The sequence below is a fragment of the Heterodontus francisci genome, chromosome 3, assembly GCF_036365525.1.
Source record: "Heterodontus francisci isolate sHetFra1 chromosome 3, sHetFra1.hap1, whole genome shotgun sequence".
Lineage (NCBI taxonomy): Eukaryota > Metazoa > Chordata > Chondrichthyes > Heterodontiformes > Heterodontidae > Heterodontus > Heterodontus francisci.
In genome coordinates this window covers 193597313-193620416 of record NC_090373.1, presented here as the reverse complement: position 1 = coordinate 193620416, position 23104 = coordinate 193597313, and the positions used below count along the sequence as shown (strand labels likewise).

The window sequence follows — 23104 nt, the reverse complement described above, 5'->3', positions numbered from 1 at the left end:
GTGAGGCAACCCGCCTCTGCCACCCTCCCAGGCAGGGCATTCCAGACCGTCACCACCCTCTGGGTAAAAAAGTTCTTCCACAAATCCCCCTTAAACCTCCCGCCCCTCACCCTAAACTTGTGACCCCTCGTAACTGACCCTTCAACTAAGGGGAACAGCTGCTCCCTATCCACCCTGTCCATGCCCCTCATAACCTTGTACACCTCGATCAGGTCACCCCTCAGTCTTCTCTGCTCCAGCGAAAACAACCCAAGCCTATCCAACCTCTCTTCATAGCTTAAATGTTCCATCCCAAGCAACATCCTGGTGAATCGCCTCTGCTCCCCCTCCAATGCAATCACATCCTTCCTATAACGTGGTGACCAGAATTGCACACAGTACTCCAGCTGTGGCCTTACCAAAGTTCCGTACAACTCCAACATGACCTCTCTGCTTTTGTAATCTATGCCTCGATTGATAAAGGCAAGTGTCCCATCTGCCTTTTTCACCACCCTATTAACCTGCCCTTCTGCCTTCAGAGATCTATGGACAAACACGCCGAGGTCCCTTTGTTCCTCGGAACTTCTCAGTGTCAGGCCATTCATTGAATCCACAGATGCTGTCAGACCTGCTGAGTTTGTGTTAGGAGCTATGTATAATCATAAAGTACAAAAGCAGGCCATTCAGCCCATCGCACCTATGCCGGCCTTTTGAAAGAGCAATCCAATTAGTCCCACACCACTGCTCTTTTCCCACAGCCCTGTAATTCTTTTTCCGTTCAATTATTTAACCAATTCCCTTCTGAAAATTACTGTTGAATCTGCTTCCACTTCCTTTTCAGACAGTACATTCCAGATCACAACAACACGCTGTGTAAAATAAAATCTCCTGTTGCCTCTGGTTCTTTTGCCAATTACCTTAAATCTGTGGCCTCTGGTTACCAACACCTTCTGCCACTGGAAACAGTTTCTCTGCTTTTACTCTGCCAAAACCATTCACGATTTTGAACACCTCTATTAAATCTCCCTTTAACCTTCAAAACAATCCCAGTTTATCTATTCTCTCCATGTAACTGAAGCCCCTCACACCATCACAGTGCTCAGGTACACTGTGCTGTCTCAGTGCCCCATGCACTATTTAAGCAGATAGTGCTCCTTTTTTTCAATGCAGAGTTGAAGAACTCCCATGTCTCAACTTTACGAGAAGAATGTTGCCAGGACTTTAGCTTTGAGGAAAGTTTGGATAGGTTGGGGTTTTCTGTGGAACTGAGGAGGCTGAGGGAAAATTTAAGTGAGCTGTATAAAATTATGAGAGGTCTAGATAGAGTGGATAACAAGTAGCGATTTCCCTTAGCAAAGAGGGCAATAACCGGGGGCATAGATTTAAAGTAATTGGTTGAATGAAGGATTAGTGGGAAATGAGGAGAAATGTTTTCACCCAGAGGATGGTGAGGGGGTCTGGAACTCACTGTCTGTCAGGGTGGAGGAGGTAAAAACCCACATTCAAAAAATACTTGGATATGTACGACATGCTGTAACCTCCAGAGCTATGGATTAAGAGCTGGTGTTACGTCTTCTTGTTGTTTTCTGATTCCCAGCTGTTGGAAATAATAACACTTGGAAAGAACAAAGAAGAAAGAACAGTACAGCACAGGAACAGGCCATTCGGCCCTCCAAGCCTGCGCCGATCTTGATGCCTGCCGAAACTAACACCTTCTGCACTTCTGGGGCCCATATCCCTCTATTCCCTTCTTATTCATATATTTGTCAAGATGTCTCTTAAACGTCGCGATCGTATCTGCTTCCACCACCGCCCCTGGCAGCAAGTTCCAGGCACTCACCACCCTCTGTGTAAAAACCTTGCCTCGCACATCCCCTCTAAACTTTGCCCCTCGCACCTTAAACCTATGTCCCCTAGTAACTGACTCTTCCACCCTGGGAAAAAGCTTCTGACTATCCACTCTGTCCATGCCGCTCATAACTTTATAAACCTCTATCATGTCGCCCCTCCACCTCCGTCGTTCCAGTGAAAAAAATCCGAGTTTTTCCAACCTCTCCTCATAGCTAATGCCCTCCAGACCAGGCAACGTCCTGGTAAACCTCCTCTGTACCCTCTCCAAAGCCTCCACGTCCTTCTGGTAGTGTGGCGACTAGAATTGCACACAATATTCTAAGTGTGGCCTAACTAAGGTTCTGTACAGCTGCAACATGACTTGCCAATTTTTATACTCTATGCCCCGACCGATGAAGGCAAGCATGCCGTATGCCTTCTTGACTACCTTATCCACCTGCGTTGCCACTTTCAGTGACCTGTGGACCTGTACGCCCAGATCTCTCTGCCTGTCAATACTCCTAAGGGTTCTGCCATTTACTGTATACTTCCCACCTGCATTAGACCTTCCAAAATGCATTACCTCACATTTGTCCGGATTAAACTCCATCTGCCATTTCTCCGCCCAAGTCTCCAACCGATCTATATCCTGCTGTATCCTCTGACAATCCTCATCATTATCCGCAACTCCACCTACCTTTGTGTCGTCCGCAAACTTACTAATCAGACCAGCGACATTTTCCTCCAAATCATTTATATATACTACAAAGAGCAAAGGTCCCAGCACTGATCCCTGCCGAACACCACTAGTCACATCCCTCCATTCAGAAAAACACCCATCCACTGTTACCCTCTGTCTTCTGTGACTGAGCCAGTTCTGTATCCATCTTGCCAGCTCACCTCTGATCCCGTGTGACTTCACCTTTTGCACCAGTCTGCCATGCGGGACCTTGTCAAAGGCTTTACTAAAGTCCATATAGACAACATCCACCGCCCTTCCCTCATCAATCATCTTCCTCACTTCCTCAAAAAACTCAATCAAATTAGTAAGACACGACCTCCCCTTCACAAAACCATGCTGTCTCTCACTAATAAGTTTGTTTGTTTCCAAATGGGAGTAAATCCTGTCTCGAAGAATCCTCTCCAATAGTTTCCCTACCACTGACGTAAGGCTCACCGGCCTATAATTTCCTGGATTATCCTTACCACCCTTGAGCTTTTCATTTATTTGTTCAGCCACCATGCTGCCTGCTGTAGGACTGGCCACATGACTCTCTCTCCAGTGCAGCCGTGAATGTGGCCCCGCTGGAACACTTGCACATAACAACTAGTTCCTAGCTAATTAGTTCCTAGCACTTTACAGATAGAATAACAATATATAACAGCTGGAAAGTGGGATTAGGTTGAATAGCTCTTTTTCGACTGTCACAGAAATGATGGCCAAATGGCTTCATTCAGTGCTGTAGATGTCTATGTTTACCCCAGGATCCACAGCGTGAGAAGCCACAGAATAAATCAGACAGCAAATGGGAAATCCACACTGGAACGATCAGACGGTGGATTTGCTAATTTGGTGCGTGTTTGGTGCCCTCTTCTGGACATAAACTCAAAATCTCAGCAGTGGGACTGGTCTCCCAAGCAGTAACTGTAAGTTGTCACATTATCCAAGTTGAAGTTGAAGTTACCACCCATAGCTTCAACTAGATGTTTTACACCATTTCTCTTGAATTTCCACCAAAAGTTACAGTAAGAGATTGCAATCAGGGAGGAGGAGTGAGAAATATTAGATGAAATTAACATCATGAGAAAGGAAGTATTAAGAGGTTTGACATCTTTGAAAGTGCATAAATCTCCAGGTGCGGACAGAATGTATCTAAGCTGTTAAGGGAAGCAAGAGAAGAAATAGCGGCGGCTCTGAGCATCGTTTTCCAATTCTCTCTTGCTACAGGTATGGTGCTGGAGGACAGGAGGACAGCTAACGTTGTACCATTGTTTAAAAAGGGAGAAATGGATAGACTGAGTAATTGTAGGCCAGTCAGCCTAACCTCCTTGGTAGGAAAATTATTGAATAAATTCTGAGGAACAGGATAAATCATCATTTAGAAAGACACAGATTAATCAAAGACAGTCAGCATGGATTTGTTAAGGGTAGGTCTTGTCTGACTAACATGATTGAATTTTTTGAACAGGTAGCAAGGAGGGTCAATGAGGGCAGTGCATTTGATGTAGTCTACATGGATTTAGTAAGGCTTTTGATGAGCCACATGGCAGACTGGTCATAAAAGTAAAAGACCATGGGATCCAAAGCAAAGTGGCAAGTTGGATTCAAAACTGACTCAGAGATAGGAAGCAAAGGGTAACGTTTGATGGGTGTTTTTGTGACTGAAAGGTTGTTTCCAGTGGGGTTCTGCAGAGTTCAACACTATGTCCCTTGCTTTTTGTGGTATCTATCAATGATATGGACTTGAATGTAGGGATGTATGATTCAGAAAATGACTGAGTAGTTGATAATAAAGAAGAAAGCTGTCGGCTTTTGCAGTGGATGAGAGTCGGGAGAGCGCAGGGGAGGAATGGAGCCAGCAAGTGGGGGGGGAGGCTTCAGTAACATCTGATGTAGGCTGCAAGCCCCCAATAACTTCCAGGTCCCGCATTTGCAGCTCCGGAGCTTTTTCCTGGGAACAGGCCCAGTTTAATGGCTGCCATCTTGGTTGAGCAGGGAGGAGAGTGCATGCTTGGTCATCTTGGTGACGGCACAGAGAATAGGTGGAGCTTCAGTGTCCCAGTGACCAGGAAAGAAAATTATCGACTCATTGATTTGATTCTCACTCTGTGCACAGGGGCTGGAGAACTGAACCCAGTCGCAATAGCGGGAGGAAAAAACTGTGAATGGAGGAAAGAAATGGTAGAGATGGTGCGATGGGTTTAAATTTCAGCATGGGGAGGAAGGAGAGTGTGTGGGATGGGGATTTACAGCTTTGGGGTAACTTCAGTTACGTGGATAGGTTGGCAAAACTGGGTCTGTTCTCCTTGGAGATGATTAAGAGGAGATTTGATAGAGGTATTCAAAATCATGAGGTGTCTGGACAGAGGAGACGGGAAGAAACTGTTGCCATTGGTGGAAGGATCCAGAGCCAGAGGGCACTGATTTAAGGTCATTGACAAAAGAAGCAAGAGTGACAAGAGGAAAAACATTTTTACACAGCGAGTGGTTAGGATCCGGAATGCACTGATAAGACTGTAGTGGAGGCAATGGAGTGTAATGGAGGCCTTCAAAAGAGAACTGGAGAATTATCTGAGGCTATGGGGAAAAAGCAGGAGAGTGGGGCTAGGTGAATTGCTCTTGCAGATAGTGGCACCGACATGATGGGGTGAAAGGCCATTCTATGATTCTATTCTATGATTGCAGGAATATATCAATGGACCAGTGTGATGGAATCTTTTTGCTGCAAAGCTTGTTTTTTTTCTACCCTGAGAGGAAAACTAGAATTGAAACAAAAACTAGAATTGAAACAGCATCAGAAGCTGGAAAAACAACTTCAGGTTTCCAGGGAAACTGACACTGGTTAGAACCAGATTAAAGGAGACAGAATCCTTCCCAGCTCAAGCAGAGCAGGCAGACAAGGCAGATTAGGCAGGAGTGGCGTGCCATCAAGCAGATGACAGTGAAGACTGAATTCAGAAGCTGTTTCTGTTAGGTAAAGTCGCTGACTAACCAGACCCGGGCAGTTATGAAAGTGCTTCTATTTTTTAATTTTTTTTGAGGACTCGTGGTTGAAGATTCTAGAGATGGATTCCTTTGGAGGACTGAAGTGATTCTATAGATGCTGGACTTGGTTTTTTTTAAAAGATGACTGGAAGAACTTTGTTTAAAAAGAATTACTGGTAGTCACATGTCTTCAGCTAAGTAAACAGCAGGTGTTTTGTGACTGTGGGTGTTGTTTACAGAGAAGTGACTTGTCAAGTGTTCTGGTGGTCTGGAGTGGTTGCGCAGTTGAATTGGTGGATGGCTGCTGTGTGCCTTGGCTCCGGTTGGCCGCCTTGAATTGGTATTTGTCTTTGTATCCCGTATGGCGCGGAGGGAAGGGTTGCTAAGTTGAAGGCGCTGTATGAAAGCAAGTTGCTGGTGTGCTGCCGGTGGCTGTGTTGAAAGAGAATGAGAAAAGAGAGGGTTTTGAATGTGTGGCTGCCGCTTGTGCAGGGTTTGCTGGCAGCAGCGTGGAAGGGAGGAATGTTGAATTGTTGGAGAGTGCAGGGTGGAGGCTGGTGAAGCGTGAGTAGGGCTTGTAGTTTTCAGATGTGCCAGGCGGGGAAGGAAGAGAGCAAGGTGGGCAAGATTTGTCAAAAAAAAAATACAGAGACTGGCAAAAAGAAGTGACGGCACCGCATGCCTTGAAGTAAAGAAAAAGGCAGGAAGCTGCTGCCTACGGCCATACTAGTCTGAACACGCCTGATCTCGTCTGATCTTGGAAGCTAAGCAAACTCAGGCCTGGTTAGTACTTGGATGGGAGACTGCCTGGGAATACCAGGTGCAGTAGGCTTTTGCTGCCAGCAGAGGCTGCTGACATAACAGCCCTTCACATACACTCAGGCACACAAGCAATGGGCAAGCTTTTTCTCGCTGGCCCCTGCAGTCTGTGCGCTGATGCCATATTCAGTCAAATGCTGCCTTCATATCAAGGGCAGTCACTCACCCTATTATTTTTACACCTCTCTGAGGTTTCCCGACATATCTGCTCCTCTATCTCGCCCTGACTGTTTGGCGGCCTGTAGTACACTCCCAGCCAAGTGACTGCCCCTGGTAGCTGCTGCCTACGGCCATACTAGTCTGAAAATGCCCGATCTCATCTGATTTCAGAAACTAAGCAGACTCAGGCCTGGTTAGTATTTGGATGGGAGACTGCCTGGGAATACCAGGTGCAGTAGGCTTGTGTGAGTATCTCAGCTTGTGTGAGGATCTTAGCTTGTGTGAGTACCTCAGCTTCACAGAATAATACAGTGCAGAAGAGGCCCTTCGGCCCATCCAGTCTGCACCGATGCATTAAAACACCTGACCTGTCTACCTAATCCCATTTGCCAGCACTTGGCCCATGGCCTTGAATGTTATGACATGTCAAGTGCTCATCCAGGTACTTTTTAAAGGATGTGAGGCAACCCGCCTCTGCCACCCTCCCAGGCAGGGCATTCCAGACCGTCACCACCCTCTGGGTACAAAAGTTCTTCCACAAATCCCCCTTAAACCTCCCGCCCCTCACCCTAAACTTGTGACCCCTCGTAACTGACCCTTCAACTAAGGGGAACAGCTGCTCCCTATCCACCCTGCCCATGCCCCTCATAACCTTGTACACCTCGATCAGGTCACCCCTCAGTCTTCTCTGCTCCAGCGAAAACAACCCAAGCCTATCCAACCTCTCTTCATAGCTTAAATGTTCCATCCCAAGCAACATCCTGGTGAATCGCCTCTGCTCCCCCTCCAATGCAATCACATCCTTCCTATAACGTGGTGACCAGAATTGCACACAGTACTCCAGCTGTGGCCTTACCAAAGTTCCGTACAACTCCAACATGACCTCTCTGCTTTTGTAATCTATGCCTCGATTGATAAAGGCAAGTGTCCCATCTGCCTTTTTCACCACCCTATTAACCTGCCCTTCTGCCTTCAGAGATCTATGGACAAACACGCCGAGGTCCCTTTGTTCCTCGGAACTTCTCAGTGTCAGGCCATTCATTGAATACACAGATGCTGTCAGACCTGCTGAGTTTGTGTTAGGAGCTATGTATAATCATAAAGTACAAAAGCAGGCCATTCAGCCCATCGCACCTATGCCGGCCTTTTGAAAGAGCAATCCAATTAGTCCCACACCACTGCTCTTTTCCCACAGCCCTGTAATTCTTTTTCCGTTCAATTATTTAACCAATTCCCTTCTGAAAATTACTGTTGAATCTGCTTCCACTTCCTTTTCAGACAGTACATTCCAGATCACAACAACACGCTGTGTAAAATAAAATCTCCTGTTGCCTCTGGTTCTTTTGCCAATTACCTTAAATCTGTGGCCTCTGGTTACCAACACCTTCTGCCACTGGAAACAGTTTCTCTGCTTTTACTCTGCCAAAACAATTCACGATTTTGAACATCTCTATTAAATCTCCCTTTAACCTTCTAAACAATCCCAGTTTATCTATTCTCTCCATGTAACTGAAGCCCCTCACACCATCACAGTGCTCAGGTACACTGTGCTGTCTCAGTGCCCCATGCACTATTTAAGCAGATAGTGCTCCTTTTTTTCAATGCAGAGTTGAAGAACTCCCATGTCTCAACTTTACGAGAAGAATGTTGCCAGGACTTTAGCTTTGAGGAAAGTTTGGATAGGTTGGGGTTTTCTGTGGAACTGAGGAGGCTGAGGGAAAATTTAAGTGAGCTGTATAAAATTATGAGAGGTCTAGATAGAGTGGATAACAAGTAGCGATTTCCCTTAGCAAAGAGGGCAATAACCGGGGGCATAGATTTAAAGTAATTGGTTGAATGAAGGATTAGTGGGAAATGAGGAGAAATGTTTTCACCCAGAGGATGGTGAGGGGGTCTGGAACTCACTGTCTGTCAGGGTGGAGGAGGTAAAAACCCACATTCAAAAAATACTTGGATATGTACGACATGCTGTAACCTCCAGAGCTATGGATTAAGAGCTGGTGTTACGTCTTCTTGTTGTTTTCTGATTCCCAGCTGTTGGAAATAATAACACTTGGAAAGAACAAAGAAGAAAGAACAGTACAGCACAGGAACAGGCCATTCGGCCCTCCAAGCCTGCGCCGATCTTGATGCCTGCCGAAACTAACACCTTCTGCACTTCTGGGGCCCATATCCCTCTATTCCCTTCTTATTCATATATTTGTCAAGATGTCTCTTAAACGTCGCGATCGTATCTGCTTCCACCACCGCCCCTGGCAGCAAGTTCCAGGCACTCACCACCCTCTGTGTAAAAACCTTGCCTCGCACATCCCCTCTAAACTTTGCCCCTCGCACCTTAAACCTATGTCCCCTAGTAACTGACTCTTCCACCCTGGGAAAAAGCTTCTGACTATCCACTCTGTCCATGCCGCTCATAACTTTGTAAACCTCTTTCATGTCGCCCCTCCACCTCCGTCGTTCCAGTGAAAAAAATCCGAGTTTTTCCAACCTCTCCTCATAGCTAATGCCCTCCAGACCAGGCAACGTCCTGGTAAACCTCCTCTGTACCCTCTCCAAAGCCTCCACGTCCTTCTGGTAGTGTGGCGACTAGAATTGCACACAATATTCTAAGTGTGGCCTAACTAAGGTTCTGTACAGCTGCAACATGACTTGCCAATTTTTATACTCTATGCCCCGACCGATGAAGGCAAGCATGCCGTATGCCTTCTTGACTACCTTATCCACCTGCGTTGCCACTTTCAGTGACCTGTGGACCTGTACGCCCAGATCTCTCTGCCTGTCAATACTCCTAAGGGTTCTGCCATTTACTGTATACTTCCCACCTGCATTAGACCTTCCAAAATGCATTACCTCACATTTGTCCGGATTAAACTCCATCTGCCATTTCTCCGCCCAAGTCTCCAACCGATCTATATCCTGCTGTATCCTCTGACAATCCTCATCATTATCCGCAACTCCACCTACCTTTGTGTCGTCCGCAAACTTACTAATCAGACCAGCGACATTTTCCTCCAAATCATTTATATATACTACAAAGAGCAAAGGTCCCAGCACTGATCCCTGCCGAACACCACTAGTCACATCCCTCCATTCAGAAAAACACCCATCCACTGTTACCCTCTGTCTTCTGTGACTGAGCCAGTTCTGTATCCATCTTGCCAGCTCACCTCTGATCCCGTGTGACTTCACCTTTTGCACCAGTCTGCCATGCGGGACCTTGTCAAAGGCTTTACTAAAGTCCATATAGACAACATCCACCGCCCTTCCCTCATCAATCATCTTCCTCACTTCCTCAAAAAACTCAATCAAATTAGTAAGACACGACCTCCCCTTCACAAAACCATGCTGTCTCTCACTAATAAGTTTGTTTGTTTCCAAATGGGAGTAAATCCTGTCTCGAAGAATCCTCTCCAATAGTTTCCCTACCACTGACGTAAGGCTCACCGGCCTATCATTTCCTGGATTATCCTTACCACCCTTGAGCTTTTCATTTATTTGTTCAGCCACCATGCTGCCTGCTGTAGGACTGGCCACATGACTCTCTCTCCAGTGCAGCCGTGAATGTGGCCCCGCTGGAACACTTGCACATAACAACTAGTTCCTAGCTAATTAGTTCCTAGCACTTTCTTTCTTTCTTTTGGGCCTCCTTATCTCGAGAGACAATGGATACGCGCCTGGAGGTGGTCAGTGGTTTGTGAAGCAGCACCTGGAGTGGCTATAAAGGCCAATTCTGGAGTGACAGGCTCTTCCACAGGTGCTGCAGAGAAATTTGTTTGTTGGGGCTGTTGCACAGTTGGCTCTCCCCTTGCGCCTCTGTCTTTTTTCCTGCCAACTACTAAGTCTCTTCGACTCGCCACAATTTAGCCCTGTCTTTATGGCTGCCCGCCAGCTCTGGCGAATGCTGGCAACTGACTCCCACGACTTGTGATCAATGTCACACGATTTCATGTCGCGTTTGCAGACGTCTTTATAACGGAGACATGGACGGCCGGTGGGTCTGATACCAGTGGCGAGCTCGCTGTACAATGTGTCTTTGGGGATCCTGCCATCTTCCATGCGGCTCACATGGCCAAGCCATCTCAAGCGCCGCTGACTCAGTAGTGTGTATAAGCTGGGGATGTTGGCCGCTTCAAGGACTTCTGTGTTGGAGATATAGTCCTGCCACCTGATGCCAAGTATTCTCCGAAGGCAGCGAAGATGGAATGAATTGAGACGTCGCTCTTGGCTGGCATACGTTGTCCAGGCCTCGCTGCCGTAGAGCAAGGTACTGAGGACACAGGCCTGATACACTCGGACTTTTGTGTTCCGTGTCAGTGCGCCATTTTCCCACACTCTCTTGGCCAGTCTGAACATAGCAGTGGAAGCCTTACCCATGCGCTTGTTGATTTCTGCATCTAGAGACAGGTTACTGGTGATAGTTGAGCCTAGGTAGGTGAACTCTTGAACCACTTCCAGAGCGTGGTCGCCAATATTGATGGATGGAGCATTTCTGACATCCTGCCCCATGATGTTCGTTTTCTTGAGGCTGATGGTTAGGCCAAATTCATTGCAGGCAGACGCAAACCTGTCGATGAGACTCTGCAGGCATTCTTCAGTGTGAGATGTTAAAGCAGCATCGTCAGCAAAGAGGAGTTCTCTGATGAGGACTTTCCGTACTTTGGACTTCGCTCTTAGACGGGCAAGGTTGAACAACCTGCCCCCTGATCTTGTGTGGAGGAAAATTCCTTCTTCAGAGGATTTGAACGCATGTGAAAGCAGCAGGGAGAAGAAAATCCCAAAAAGTGTGGGTGCGAGAACACAGCCCTGTTTCACACCACTCAGGATAGGAAAGGGCTCTGATGAGGAGCCACCATGTTGAATTGTGCCTTTCATATTGTCATGGAATGAGGTGATGATACTTAGTAGCTTTGGTGGACATCCGATCTTTTCTAGTAGTCTGAAGAGACCACGTCTGCTGACGAGGTCAAAGGCTTTGGTGAGATCAATGAAAGCAATGTAGAGGGGCATCTGTTGTTCACGGCATTTCTCCTGTATCTGACGAAGGGAGAACAGCATGTCAATAGTCGATCTCTCTCCTAGCACTTTACAGATAGAATAACAATATATAACAGCTGGAAAGTGGGATTAGGTTGAATAGCTCTTTTTCGACTGTCACAGAAATGATGGCCAAATGGCTTCATTCAGTGCTGTAGATGTCTATGTTTACCCCAGGATCCACAGCGTGAGAAGCCACAGAATAAATCAGACAGCAAATGGGAAATCCACACTGGAACGATCAGACGGTGGATTTGCTAATTTGGTGCGTGTTTGGTGCCCTCTTCTGGACATAAACTCAAAATCTCAGCAGTGGGACTGGTCTCCCAAGCAGTAACTGTAAGTTGTCACATTATCCAAGTTGAAGTTGAAGTTACCACCCATAGCTTCAACTAGATGTTTTACACCATTTCTCTTGAATTTCCACCAAAAGTTACAGTAAGAGATTGCAATCAGGGAGGAGGAGTGAGAAATATTAGATGAAATTAACATCATGAGAAAGTATTAAGAGGTTTGACATCTTTGAAAGTGCATAAATCTCCAGGTGCGGACAGAATGTATCTAAGCTGTTAAGGGAAGCAAGAGAAGAAATAGCGGCGGCTCTGAGCATCGTTTTCCAATTCTCTCTTGCTACAGGTATGGTGCTGGAGGACAGGAGGACAGCTAACGTTGTACCATTGTTTAAAAAGGGAGAAATGGATAGACTGAGTAATTGTAGGCCAGTCAGCCTAACCTCCTTGGTAGGAAAATTATTGAATAAATTCTGAGGAACAGGATAAATCATCATTTAGAAAGACACAGATTAATCAAAGACAGTCAGCATGGATTTGTTAAGGGTAGGTCTTGTCTGACTAACATGATTGAATTTTTTGAACAGGTAGCAAGGAGGGTCAATGAGGGCAGTGCATTTGATGTAGTCTACATGGATTTAGTAAGGCTTTTGATGAGCCACATGGCAGACTGGTCATAAAAGTAAAAGACCATGGGATCCAAAGCAAAGTGGCAAGTTGGATTCAAAACTGACTCAGAGATAGGAAGCAAAGGGTAACGTTTGATGGGTGTTTTTGTGACTGAAAGGTTGTTTCCAGTGGGGTTCTGCAGAGTTCAACACTATGTCCCTTGCTTTTTGTGGTATCTATCAATGATATGGACTTGAATGTAGGGATGTATGATTCAGAAAATGACTGAGTAGTTGATAATAAAGAAGAAAGCTGTCGGCTTTTGCAGTGGATGAGAGTCGGGAGAGCGCAGGGGAGGAATGGAGCCAGCAAGTGGGGGGGGAGGCTTCAGTAACATCTGATGTAGGCTGCAAGCCCCCAATAACTTCCAGGTCCCGCATTTGCAGCTCCGGAGCTTTTTCCTGGGAACAGGCCCAGTTTAATGGCTGCCATCTTGGTTGAGCAGGGAGGAGAGTGCATGCTTGGTCATCTTGGTGACGGCACAGAGAATAGGTGGAGCTTCAGTGTCCCAGTGACCAGGAAAGAAAATTATCGACTCATTGATTTGATTCTCACTCTGTGCACAGGGGCTGGAGAACTGAACCCAGTCGCAATAGCGGGAGGAAAAAACTGTGAATGGAGGAAAGAAATGGTAGAGATGGTGCGATGGGTTTAAATTTCAGCATGGGGAGGAAGGAGAGTGTGTGGGATGGGGATTTACAGCTTTGGGGTAACTTCAGTTACGTGGATAGGTTGGCAAAACTGGGTCTGTTCTCCTTGGAGATGATTAAGAGGAGATTTGATAGAGGTATTCAAAATCATGAGGTGTCTGGACAGAGGAGACGGGAAGAAACTGTTGCCATTGGTGGAAGGATCCAGAGCCAGAGGGCACTGATTTAAGGTCATTGACAAAAGAAGCAAGAGTGACAAGAGGAAAAACATTTTTACACAGCGAGTGGTTAGGATCCGGAATGCACTGATAAGACTGTAGTGGAGGCAATGGAGTGTAATGGAGGCCTTCAAAAGAGAACTGGAGAATTATCTAAGGCTATGGGGAAAAAGCAGGAGAGTGGGGCTAGGTGAATTGCTCTTGCAGATAGTGGCACCGACATGATGGGGTGAAAGGCCATTCTATGATTCTATTCTATGATTGCAGGAATATATCAATGGACCAGTGTGATGGAATCTTTTTGCTGCAAAGCTTGTTTTTTTTCTACCCTGAGAGGAAAACTAGAATTGAAACAAAAACTAGAATTGAAACAGCATCAGAAGCTGGAAAAACAACTTCAGGTTTCCAGGGAAACTGACACTGGTTAGAACCAGATTAAAGGAGACAGAATCCTTCCCAGCTCAAGCAGAGCAGGCAGACAAGGCAGATTAGGCAGGAGTGGCGTGCCATCAAGCAGATGACAGTGAAGACTGAATTCAGAAGCTGTTTCTGTTAGGTAAAGTCGCTGACTAACCAGACCCGGGCAGTTATGAAAGTGCTTCTATTTTTTAATTTTTTTTGAGGACTCGTGGTTGAAGATTCTAGAGATGGATTCCTTTGGAGGACTGAAGTGATTCTATAGATGCTGGACTTGGTTTTTTTTAAAAGATGACTGGAAGAACTTTGTTTAAAAAGAATTACTGGTAGTCACATGTCTTCAGCTAAGTAAACAGCAGGTGTTTTGTGACTGTGGGTGTTGTTTACAGAGAAGTGACTTGTCAAGTGTTCTGGTGGTCTGGAGTGGTTGCGCAGTTGAATTGGTGGATGGCTGCTGTGTGCCTTGGCTCCGGTTGGCCGCCTTGAATTGGTATTTGTCTTTGTATCCCGTATGGCGCGGAGGGAAGGGTTGCTAAGTTGAAGGCGCTGTATGAAAGCAAGTTGCTGGTGTGCTGCCGGTGGCTGTGTTGAAAGAGAATGAGAAAAGAGAGGGTTTTGAATGTGTGGCTGCCGCTTGTGCAGGGTTTGCTGGCAGCAGCGTGGAAGGGAGGAATGTTGAATTGTTGGAGAGTGCAGGGTGGAGGCTGGTGAAGCGTGAGTAGGGCTTGTAGTTTTCAGATGTGCCAGGCGGGGAAGGAAGAGAGCAAGGTGGGCAAGATTTGTCAAAAAAAAAATACAGAGACTGGCAAAAAGAAGTGACGGCACCGCATGCCTTGAAGTAAAGAAAAAGGCAGGAAGCTGCTGCCTACGGCCATACTAGTCTGAACACGCCCGATCTCGTCTGATCTCGGAAGCTAAGCAGACTCAGGCCTGGTTAGTACTTGGATGGGAGACTGCCTGGGAATACCAGGTGCAGTAGGCTTTTGCTGCCAGCAGAGGCTGCTGACATAACAGCCCTTCACATCCACTCAGGCACACAAGCAATGGGCAAGCTTTTTCTCGCTGGCCCCTGCAGTCTGTGCGCTGATGCCATATTCAGTCAAATGCTGCCTTCATATCAAGGGCAGTCACTCACCCTATTATTTTTACACCTCTCTGAGATTTCCCGACATATCTGCTCCTCTATCTCGCCCTGACTGTTTGGCGGCCTGTAGTACACTCCCAGCCAAGTGACTGCCCCTGGTAGCTGCTGCCTACGGCCATACTAGTCTGAAAATGCCCGATCTCATCTGATTTCAGAAACTAAGCAGACTCAGGCCTGGTTAGTATTTGGATGGGAGACTGCCTGGGAATACCAGGTGCAGTAGGCTTGTGTGAGGATCTTAGCTTGTGTGAGTACCTCAGCTTCACAGAATAATACAGTGCAGAAGAGGCCCTTCGGCCCATCCAGTCTGCACCGATGCATTAAAACACCTGACCTGTCTACCTAATCCCATTTGCCAGCACTTGGCCCATGGCCTTGAATGTTATGACATGTCAAGTGCTCATCCAGGTACTTTTTAAAGGATGTGAGGCAACCCGCCTCTGCCACCCTCCCAGGCAGGGCATTCCAGACCGTCACCACCCTCTGGGTACAAAAGTTCTTCCACAAATCCCCCTTAAACCTCCCGCCCCTCACCCTAAACTTGTGACCCCTCGTAACTGACCCTTCAACTAAGGGGAACAGCTGCTCCCTATCCACCCTGCCCATGCCCCTCATAACCTTGTACACCTCGATCAGGTCACCCCTCAGTCTTCTCTGCTCCAGCGAAAACAACCCAAGCCTATCCAACCTCTCTTCATAGCTTAAATGTTCCATCCCAAGCAACATCCTGGTGAATCGCCTCTGCTCCCCCTCCAATGCAATCACATCCTTCCTATAACGTGGTGACCAGAATTGCACACAGTACTCCAGCTGTGGCCTTACCAAAGTTCCGTACAACTCCAACATGACCTCTCTGCTTTTGTAATCTATGCCTCGATTGATAAAGGCAAGTGTCCCATCTGCCTTTTTCACCACCCTATTAACCTGCCCTTCTGCCTTCAGAGATCTATGGACAAACACGCCGAGGTCCCTTTGTTCCTCGGAACTTCTCAGTGTCAGGCCATTCATTGAATCCACAGATGCTGTCAGACCTGCTGAGTTTGTGTTAGGAGCTATGTATAATCATAAAGTACAAAAGTAGGCCATTCAGCCCATCGCACCTATGCCGGCCTTTTGAAAGAGCAATCCAATTAGTCCCACACCACTGCTCTTTTCCCACAGCCCTGTAATTCTTTTTCCGTTCAATTATTTAACCAATTCCCTTCTGAAAATTACTGTTGAATCTGCTTCCACTTCCTTTTCAGACAGTACATTCCAGATCACAACAACACGCTGTGTAAAATAAAATCTCCTGTTGCCTCTGGTTCTTTTGCCAATTACCTTAAATCTGTGGCCTCTGGTTACCAACACCTTCTGCCACTGGAAACAGTTTCTCTGCTTTTACTCTGCCAAAACCATTCACGATTTTGAACATCTCTATTAAATCTCCCTTTAACCTTCTAAACAATCCCAGTTTATCTATTCTCTCCATGTAACTGAAGCCCCTCACACCATCACAGTGCTCAGGTACACTGTGCTGTCTCAGTGCCCCATGCACTATTTAAGCAGATAGTGCTCCTTTTTTTCAATGCAGAGTTGAAGAACTCCCATGTCTCAACTTTACGAGAAGAATGTTGCCAGGACTTTAGCTTTGAGGAAAGTTTGGATAGGTTGGGGTTTTCTGTGGAACTGAGGAGGCTGAGGGAAAATTTAAGTGAGCTGTATAAAATTATGAGAGGTCTAGATAGAGTGGATAACAAGTAGCGATTTCCCTTAGCAAAGAGGGCAATAACCGGGGGCATAGATTTAAAGTAATTGGTTGAATGAAGGATTAGTGGGAAATGAGGAGAAATGTTTTCACCCAGAGGATGGTGAGGGGGTCTGGAACTCACTGTCTGTCAGGGTGGAGGAGGTAAAAACCCACATTCAAAAAGTACTTGGATATGTACGACATGCTGTAACCTCCAGAGCTATGGATTAAGAGCTGGTGTTACGTCTTCTTGTTGTTTTCTGATTCCCAGCTGTTGGAAATAATAACACTTGGAAAGAACAAAGAAGAAAGAACAGTACAGCACAGGAACAGGCCATTCGGCCCTCCAAGCCTGCGCCGATCTTGATGCCTGCCGTAACTAACATCTTCTGCACTTCTGGGGCCCATATCCCTCTATTCCCTTCTTATTCATATATTTGTCAAGATGTCTCTTAAACGTCGCGATCGTATCTGCTTCCACCACCGCCCCTGGCAGCAAGTTCCAGGCACTCACCACCCTCTGTGTAAAAACCTTGCCTCGCACATCCCCTCTAAACTTTGCCCCTCGCACCTTAAACCTATGTCCCCTAGTAACTGACTCTTCCACCCTGGGAAAAAGCTTCTGACTATCCACTCTGTCCATGCCGCTCATAACTTTGTAAACCTCTTTCATGTCGCCCCTCCACCTCCGTCGTTCCAGTGAAAAAAATCCGAGTTTTTCCAACCTCTCCTCATAGCTAATGCCCTCCAGACCAGGCAACGTCCTGGTAAACCTCCTCTGTACCCTCTCCAAAGCCTCCACGTCCTTCTGGTAGTGTGGCGACTAGAATTGCACACAATATTCTAAGTGTGGCCTAACTAAGGTTCTGTACAGCTGCAACATGACTTGCCAATTTTTATACTCTATGCCCCGACCGATGAAGGCAAGCATGCCGTATGCCTTCTTGACTACCTTATCCACCTGCGTTGCCACTTTCAGTGACCTGTGGACCTGTACGCCCAGATCTCTCTGCCTGTCAATACTCCTAAGGGTTCTGCCATTTACTGTATACTTCCCACCTGCATTAGACCTTCCAAAATGCATTACCTCACATTTGTCCGGATTAAACTCCATCTGCCATTTCTCCGCCCAAGTCTCCAACCGATCTATATCCTGCTGTATCCTCTGACAATCCTCATCATTATCCGCAACTCCACCTACCTTTGTGTCGTCCGCAAACTTACTAATCAGACCAGCGACATTTTCCTCCAAATCATTTATATATACTACAAAGAGCAAAGGTCCCAGCACTGATCCCTGCCGAACACCACTAGTCACATCCCTCCATTCAGAAAAACACCCATCCACTGTTACCCTCTGTCTTCTGTGACTGAGCCAGTTCTGTATCCATCTTGCCAGCTCACCTCTGATCCCGTGTGACTTCACCTTTTGCACCAGTCTGCCATGCGGGACCTTGTCAAAGGCTTTACTAAAGTCCATATAGACAACATCCACCGCCCTTCCCTCATCAATCATCTTCCTCACTTCCTCAAAAAACTCAATCAAATTAGTAAGACACGACCTCCCCTTCACAAAACCATGCTGTCTCTCACTAATAAGTTTGTTTGTTTCCAAATGGGAGTAAATCCTGTCTCGAAGAATCCTCTCCAATAGTTTCCCTACCACTGACGTAAGGCTCACCGGCCTATCATTTCCTGGATTATCCTTACCACCCTTGAGCTTTTCATTTATTTGTTCAGCCACCATGCTGCCTGCTGTAGGACTGGCCACATGACTCTCTCTCCAGTGCAGCCGTGAATGTGGCCCCGCTGGAACACTTGCACATAACAACTAGTTCCTAGCTAATTAGTTCCTAGCACTTTACAGATAGAATAACAATATATAACAGCTGGAAAGTGGGATTAGGTTGAATAGCTCTTTTTCGACTGTCACAGAAATGATGGCCAAATGGCTTCATTCAGTGCTGTAGATGTCTATGTTTACCCCAGGATCCACAGCGTGAGAAGCCACAGAATAAATCAGACAGCAAATGGGAAATCCACACTGGAACGATCAGACGGTGGATTTGCTAATTTGGTGCGTGTTTGGTGCCCTCTTCTGGACATAAACTCAAAATCTCAGCAGTGGGACTGGTCTCCCAAGCAGTAACTGTAAGTTGTCACATTATCCAAGTTGAAGTTACCACCCATAGCTTCAACTAGATGTTTTACACCATTTCTCTTGAATTTCCACCAAAAGTTATAGTAAGAGATTGCAATCAGGGAGGAGGAGTGAGAAATATTAGATGAAATTAACATCATGAGAAAGGAAGTATTAAGAGGTTTGACATCTTTGAAAGTGCATAAATCTCCAGGTGCGGACAGAATGTATCTAAGCTGTTAAGGGAAGCAAGAGAAGAAATAGCGGCGGCTCTGAGCATCGTTTTCCAATTCTCTCTTGCTACAGGTATGGTGCTGGAGGACAGGAGGACAGCTAACGTTGTACCATTGTTTAAAAAGGGAGAAATGGATAGACTGAGTAATTGTAGGCCAGTCAGCCTAACCTCCTTGGTAGGAAAATTATTGAATAAATTCTGAGGAACAGGATAAATCATCATTTAGAAAGACACAGATTAATCAAAGACAGTCAGCATGGATTTGTTAAGGGTAGGTCTTGTCTGACTAACATGATTGAATTTTTTGAACAGGTAGCAAGGAGGGTCAATGAGGGCAGTGCATTTGATGTAGTCTACATGGATTTAGTAAGGCTTTTGATGAGCCACATGGCAGACTGGTCATAAAAGTAAAAGACCATGGGATCCAAAGCAAAGTGGCAAGTTGGATTCAAAACTGACTCAGAGATAGGAAGCAAAGGGTAACGTTTGATGGGTGTTTTTGTGACTGAAAGGTTGTTTCCAGTGGGGTTCTGCAGAGTTCAACACTATGTCCCTTGCTTTTTGTGGTATCTATCAATGATATGGACTTGAATGTAGGGATGTATGATTCAGAAAATGACTGAGTAGTTGATAATAAAGAAGAAAGCTGTCGGCTTTTGCAGTGGATGAGAGTCGGGAGAGCGCAGGGGAGGAATGGAGCCAGCAAGTGGGGGGGGAGGCTTCAGTAACATCTGATGTAGGCTGCAAGCCCCCAATAACTTCCAGGTCCCGCATTTGCAGCTCCGGAGCTTTTTCCTGGGAACAGGCCCAGTTTAATGGCTGCCATCTTGGTTGAGCAGGGAGGAGAGTGCATGCTTGGTCATCTTGGTGACGGCACAGAGAATAGGTGGAGCTTCAGTGTCCCAGTGACCAGGAAAGAAAATTATCGACTCATTGATTTGATTCTCACTCTGTGCACAGGGGCTGGAGAACTGAACCCAGTCGCAATAGCGGGAGGAAAAAACTGTGAATGGAGGAAAGAAATGGTAGAGATGGTGCGATGGGTTTAAATTTCAGCATGGGGAGGAAGGAGAGTGTGTGGGATGGGGATTTACAGCTTTGGGGTAACTTCAGTTACGTGGATAGGTTGGCAAAACTGGGTCTGTTCTCCTTGGAGATGATTAAGAGGAGATTTGATAGAGGTATTCAAAATCATGAGGTGTCTGGACAGAGGAGACGGGAAGAAACTGTTGCCATTGGTGGAAGGATCCAGAGCCAGAGGGCACTGATTTAAGGTCATTGACAAAAGAAGCAAGAGTGACAAGAGGAAAAACATTTTTACACAGCGAGTGGTTAGGATCCGGAATGCACTGATAAGACTGTAGTGGAGGCAATGGAGTGTAATGGAGGCCTTCAAAAGAGAACTGGAGAATTATCTGAGGCTATGGGGAAAAAGCAGGAGAGTGGGGCTAGGTGAATTGCTCTTGCAGATAGTGGCACCGACATGATGGGGTGAAAGGCCATTCTATGATTCTATTCTATGATTGCAGGAATATATCAATGGACCAGTGTGATGGAATCTTTTTGCTGCAAAGCTTGTTTTTTTTCTACCCTGAGAGGAAAACTAGAATTGAAACAAAAACTAGAATTGAAACAGCATCAGAAGCTGGAAAAACAACTTCAGGTTTCCAGGGAAACTGACACTGGTTAGAACCAGATTAAAGGAGACAGAATCCTTGCCAGCTCAAGCAGAGCAGGCAGACAAGGCAGATTAGGCAGGAGTGGCGTGCCATCAAGCAGATGACAGTGAAGACTGAATTCAGAAGCTGTTTCTGTTAGGTAAAGTCGCTGACTAACCAGACCCGGGCAGTTATGAAAGTGCTTCTATTTTTTAATTTTTTTTGAGGACTCGTGGTTGAAGATTCTAGAGATGGATTCCTTTGGAGGACTGAAGTGATTCTATAGATGCTGGACTTGGTTTTTTTTAAAAGATGACTGGAAGAACTTTGTTTAAAAAGAATTACTGGTAGTCACATGTCTTCAGCTAAGTAAACAGCAGGTGTTTTGTGACTGTGGGTGTTGTTTACAGAGAAGTGACTTGTCAAGTGTTCTGGTGGTCTGGAGTGGTTGCGCAGTTGAATTGGTGGATGGCTGCTGTGTGCCTTGGCTCCGGTTGGCCGCCTTGAATTGGTATTTGTCTTTGTATCCCGTATGGCGCGGAGGGAAGGGTTGCTAAGTTGAAGGCGCTGTATGAAAGCAAGTTGCTGGTGTGCTGCCGGTGGCTGTGTTGAAAGAGAATGAGAAAAGAGAGGGTTTTGAATGTGTGGCTGCCGCTTGTGCAGGGTTTGCTGGCAGCAGCGTGGAAGGGAGGAATGTTGAATTGTTGGAGAGTGCAGGGTGGAGGCTGGTGAAGCGTGAGTAGGGCTTGTAGTTTTCAGATGTGCCAGGCGGGGAAGGAAGAGAGCAAGGTGGGCAAGATTTGTCAAAAAAAAAATACAGAGACTGGCAAAAAGAAGTGACGGCACCGCATGCCTTGAAGTAAAGAAAAAGGCAGGAAGCTGCTGCCTATGGCCATACTAGTCTGAACACGCCCGATCTCGTCTGATCTCGGAAACTAAGCAGACTCAGGCCTGGTTAGTACTTGGATGGGAGACTGCCTGGGAATACCAGGTGCAGTAGGCTTTTGCTGCCAGCAGAGGCTGCTGACATAACAGCCCTTCACATACACTCAGGCACACAAGCAATGGGCAAGCTTTTTCTCGCTGGCCCCTGCAGTCTGTGCGCTGATGCCATATTCAGTCAAATGCTGCCTTCATATCAAGGGCAGTCACTCACCCTATTATTTTTACACCTCTCTGAGATTTCCCGACATATCTGCTCCTCTATCTCGCCCTGACTGTTTGGCGGCCTGTAGTACACTCCCAGCCAAGTGACTGCCCCTGGTAGCTGCTGCCTACGGCCATACTAGTCTGAAAATGCCCGATCTCATCTGATTTCAGAAACTAAGCAGACTCAGGCCTGGTTAGTATTTGGATGGGAGACTGCCTGGGAATACCAGGTGCAGTAGGCTTGTGTGAGTATCTCAGCTTGTGTGAGGATCTTAGCTTGTGTGAGTACCTCAGCTTCACAGAATAATACAGTGCAGAAGAGGCCCTTCGGCCCATCCAGTCTGCACCGATGCATTAAAACACCTGACCTGTCTACCTAATCCCATTTGCCAGCACTTGGCCCATGGCCTTGAATGTTATGACATGTCAAGTGCTCATCCAGGTACTTTTTAAAGGATGTGAGGCAACCCGCCTCTGCCACCCTCCCAGGCAGGGCATTCCAGACCGTCACCACCCTCTGGGTACAAAAGTTCTTCCACAAATCCCCCTTAAACCTCCCGCCCCTCACCCTAAACTTGTGACCCCTCGTAACTGACCCTTCAACTAAGGGGAACAGCTGCTCCCTATCCACCCTGCCCATGCCCCTCATAACCTTGTACACCTCGATCAGGTCACCCCTCAGTCTTCTCTGCTCCAGCGAAAACAACCCAAGCCTATCCAACCTCTCTTCATAGCTTAAATGTTCCATCCCAAGCAACATCCTGGTGAATCGCCTCTGCTCCCCCTCCAATGCAATCACATCCTTCCTATAACGTGGTGACCAGAATTGCACACAGTACTCCAGCTGTGGCCTTACCGAAGTTCCGTACAACTCCAACATGACCTCTCTGCTTTTGTAATCTATGCCTCGATTGATAAAGGCAAGTGTCCCATCTGCCTTTTTCACCACCCTATTAACCTGCCCTTCTGCCTTCAGAGATCTATGGACAAACACGCCGAGGTCCCTTTGTTCCTCGGAACTTCTCAGTGTCAGGCCATTCATTGAATCCACAGATGCTGTCAGACCTGCTGAGTTTGTGTTAGGAGCTATGTATAATCATAAAGTACAAAAGCAGGCCATTCAGCCCATCGCACCTATGCCGGCCTTTTGAAAGAGCAATCCAATTAGTCCCACACCACTGCTCTTTTCCCACAGCCCTGTAATTCTTTTTCCGTTCAATTATTTAACCAATTCCCTTCTGAAAATTACTGTTGAATCTGCTTCCACTTCCTTTTCAG

At 46.5% G+C, this 23104-nt stretch overlaps 6 non-coding genes across 6 annotated transcripts; all 6 read left to right on the top strand.

The window, feature by feature from the left end:
- Positions 1–6228: 6228 nt before the first annotated feature.
- On the top strand, positions 6229–6347 carry LOC137367752 (5S ribosomal RNA). The gene has a single exon (XR_010974233.1). It is a non-coding gene; the product is annotated as a 5S ribosomal RNA (ribosomal RNA).
- A 269-nt stretch (positions 6348–6616) lies between these two features.
- On the top strand, positions 6617–6735 carry LOC137367801 (5S ribosomal RNA). Its single transcript, XR_010974279.1, has one exon. It is a non-coding gene; the product is annotated as a 5S ribosomal RNA (ribosomal RNA).
- Positions 6736–14634: 7899 nt separating this feature from the next.
- LOC137368535 (5S ribosomal RNA) lies at positions 14635–14753 on the top strand. Its single transcript, XR_010974749.1, has one exon. It is a non-coding gene; the product is annotated as a 5S ribosomal RNA (ribosomal RNA).
- Positions 14754–15022: 269 nt separating this feature from the next.
- Positions 15023–15141, top strand: LOC137367800 (5S ribosomal RNA). Its single transcript, XR_010974278.1, has one exon. It is a non-coding gene; the product is annotated as a 5S ribosomal RNA (ribosomal RNA).
- Positions 15142–21561: 6420 nt separating this feature from the next.
- LOC137367593 (5S ribosomal RNA) lies at positions 21562–21680 on the top strand. Its single transcript, XR_010974082.1, has one exon. It is a non-coding gene; the product is annotated as a 5S ribosomal RNA (ribosomal RNA).
- Positions 21681–21949: 269 nt separating this feature from the next.
- LOC137367799 (5S ribosomal RNA) lies at positions 21950–22068 on the top strand. Its single transcript, XR_010974277.1, has one exon. It is a non-coding gene; the product is annotated as a 5S ribosomal RNA (ribosomal RNA).
- The last annotated feature ends 1036 nt before the right edge of the window (positions 22069–23104 follow it).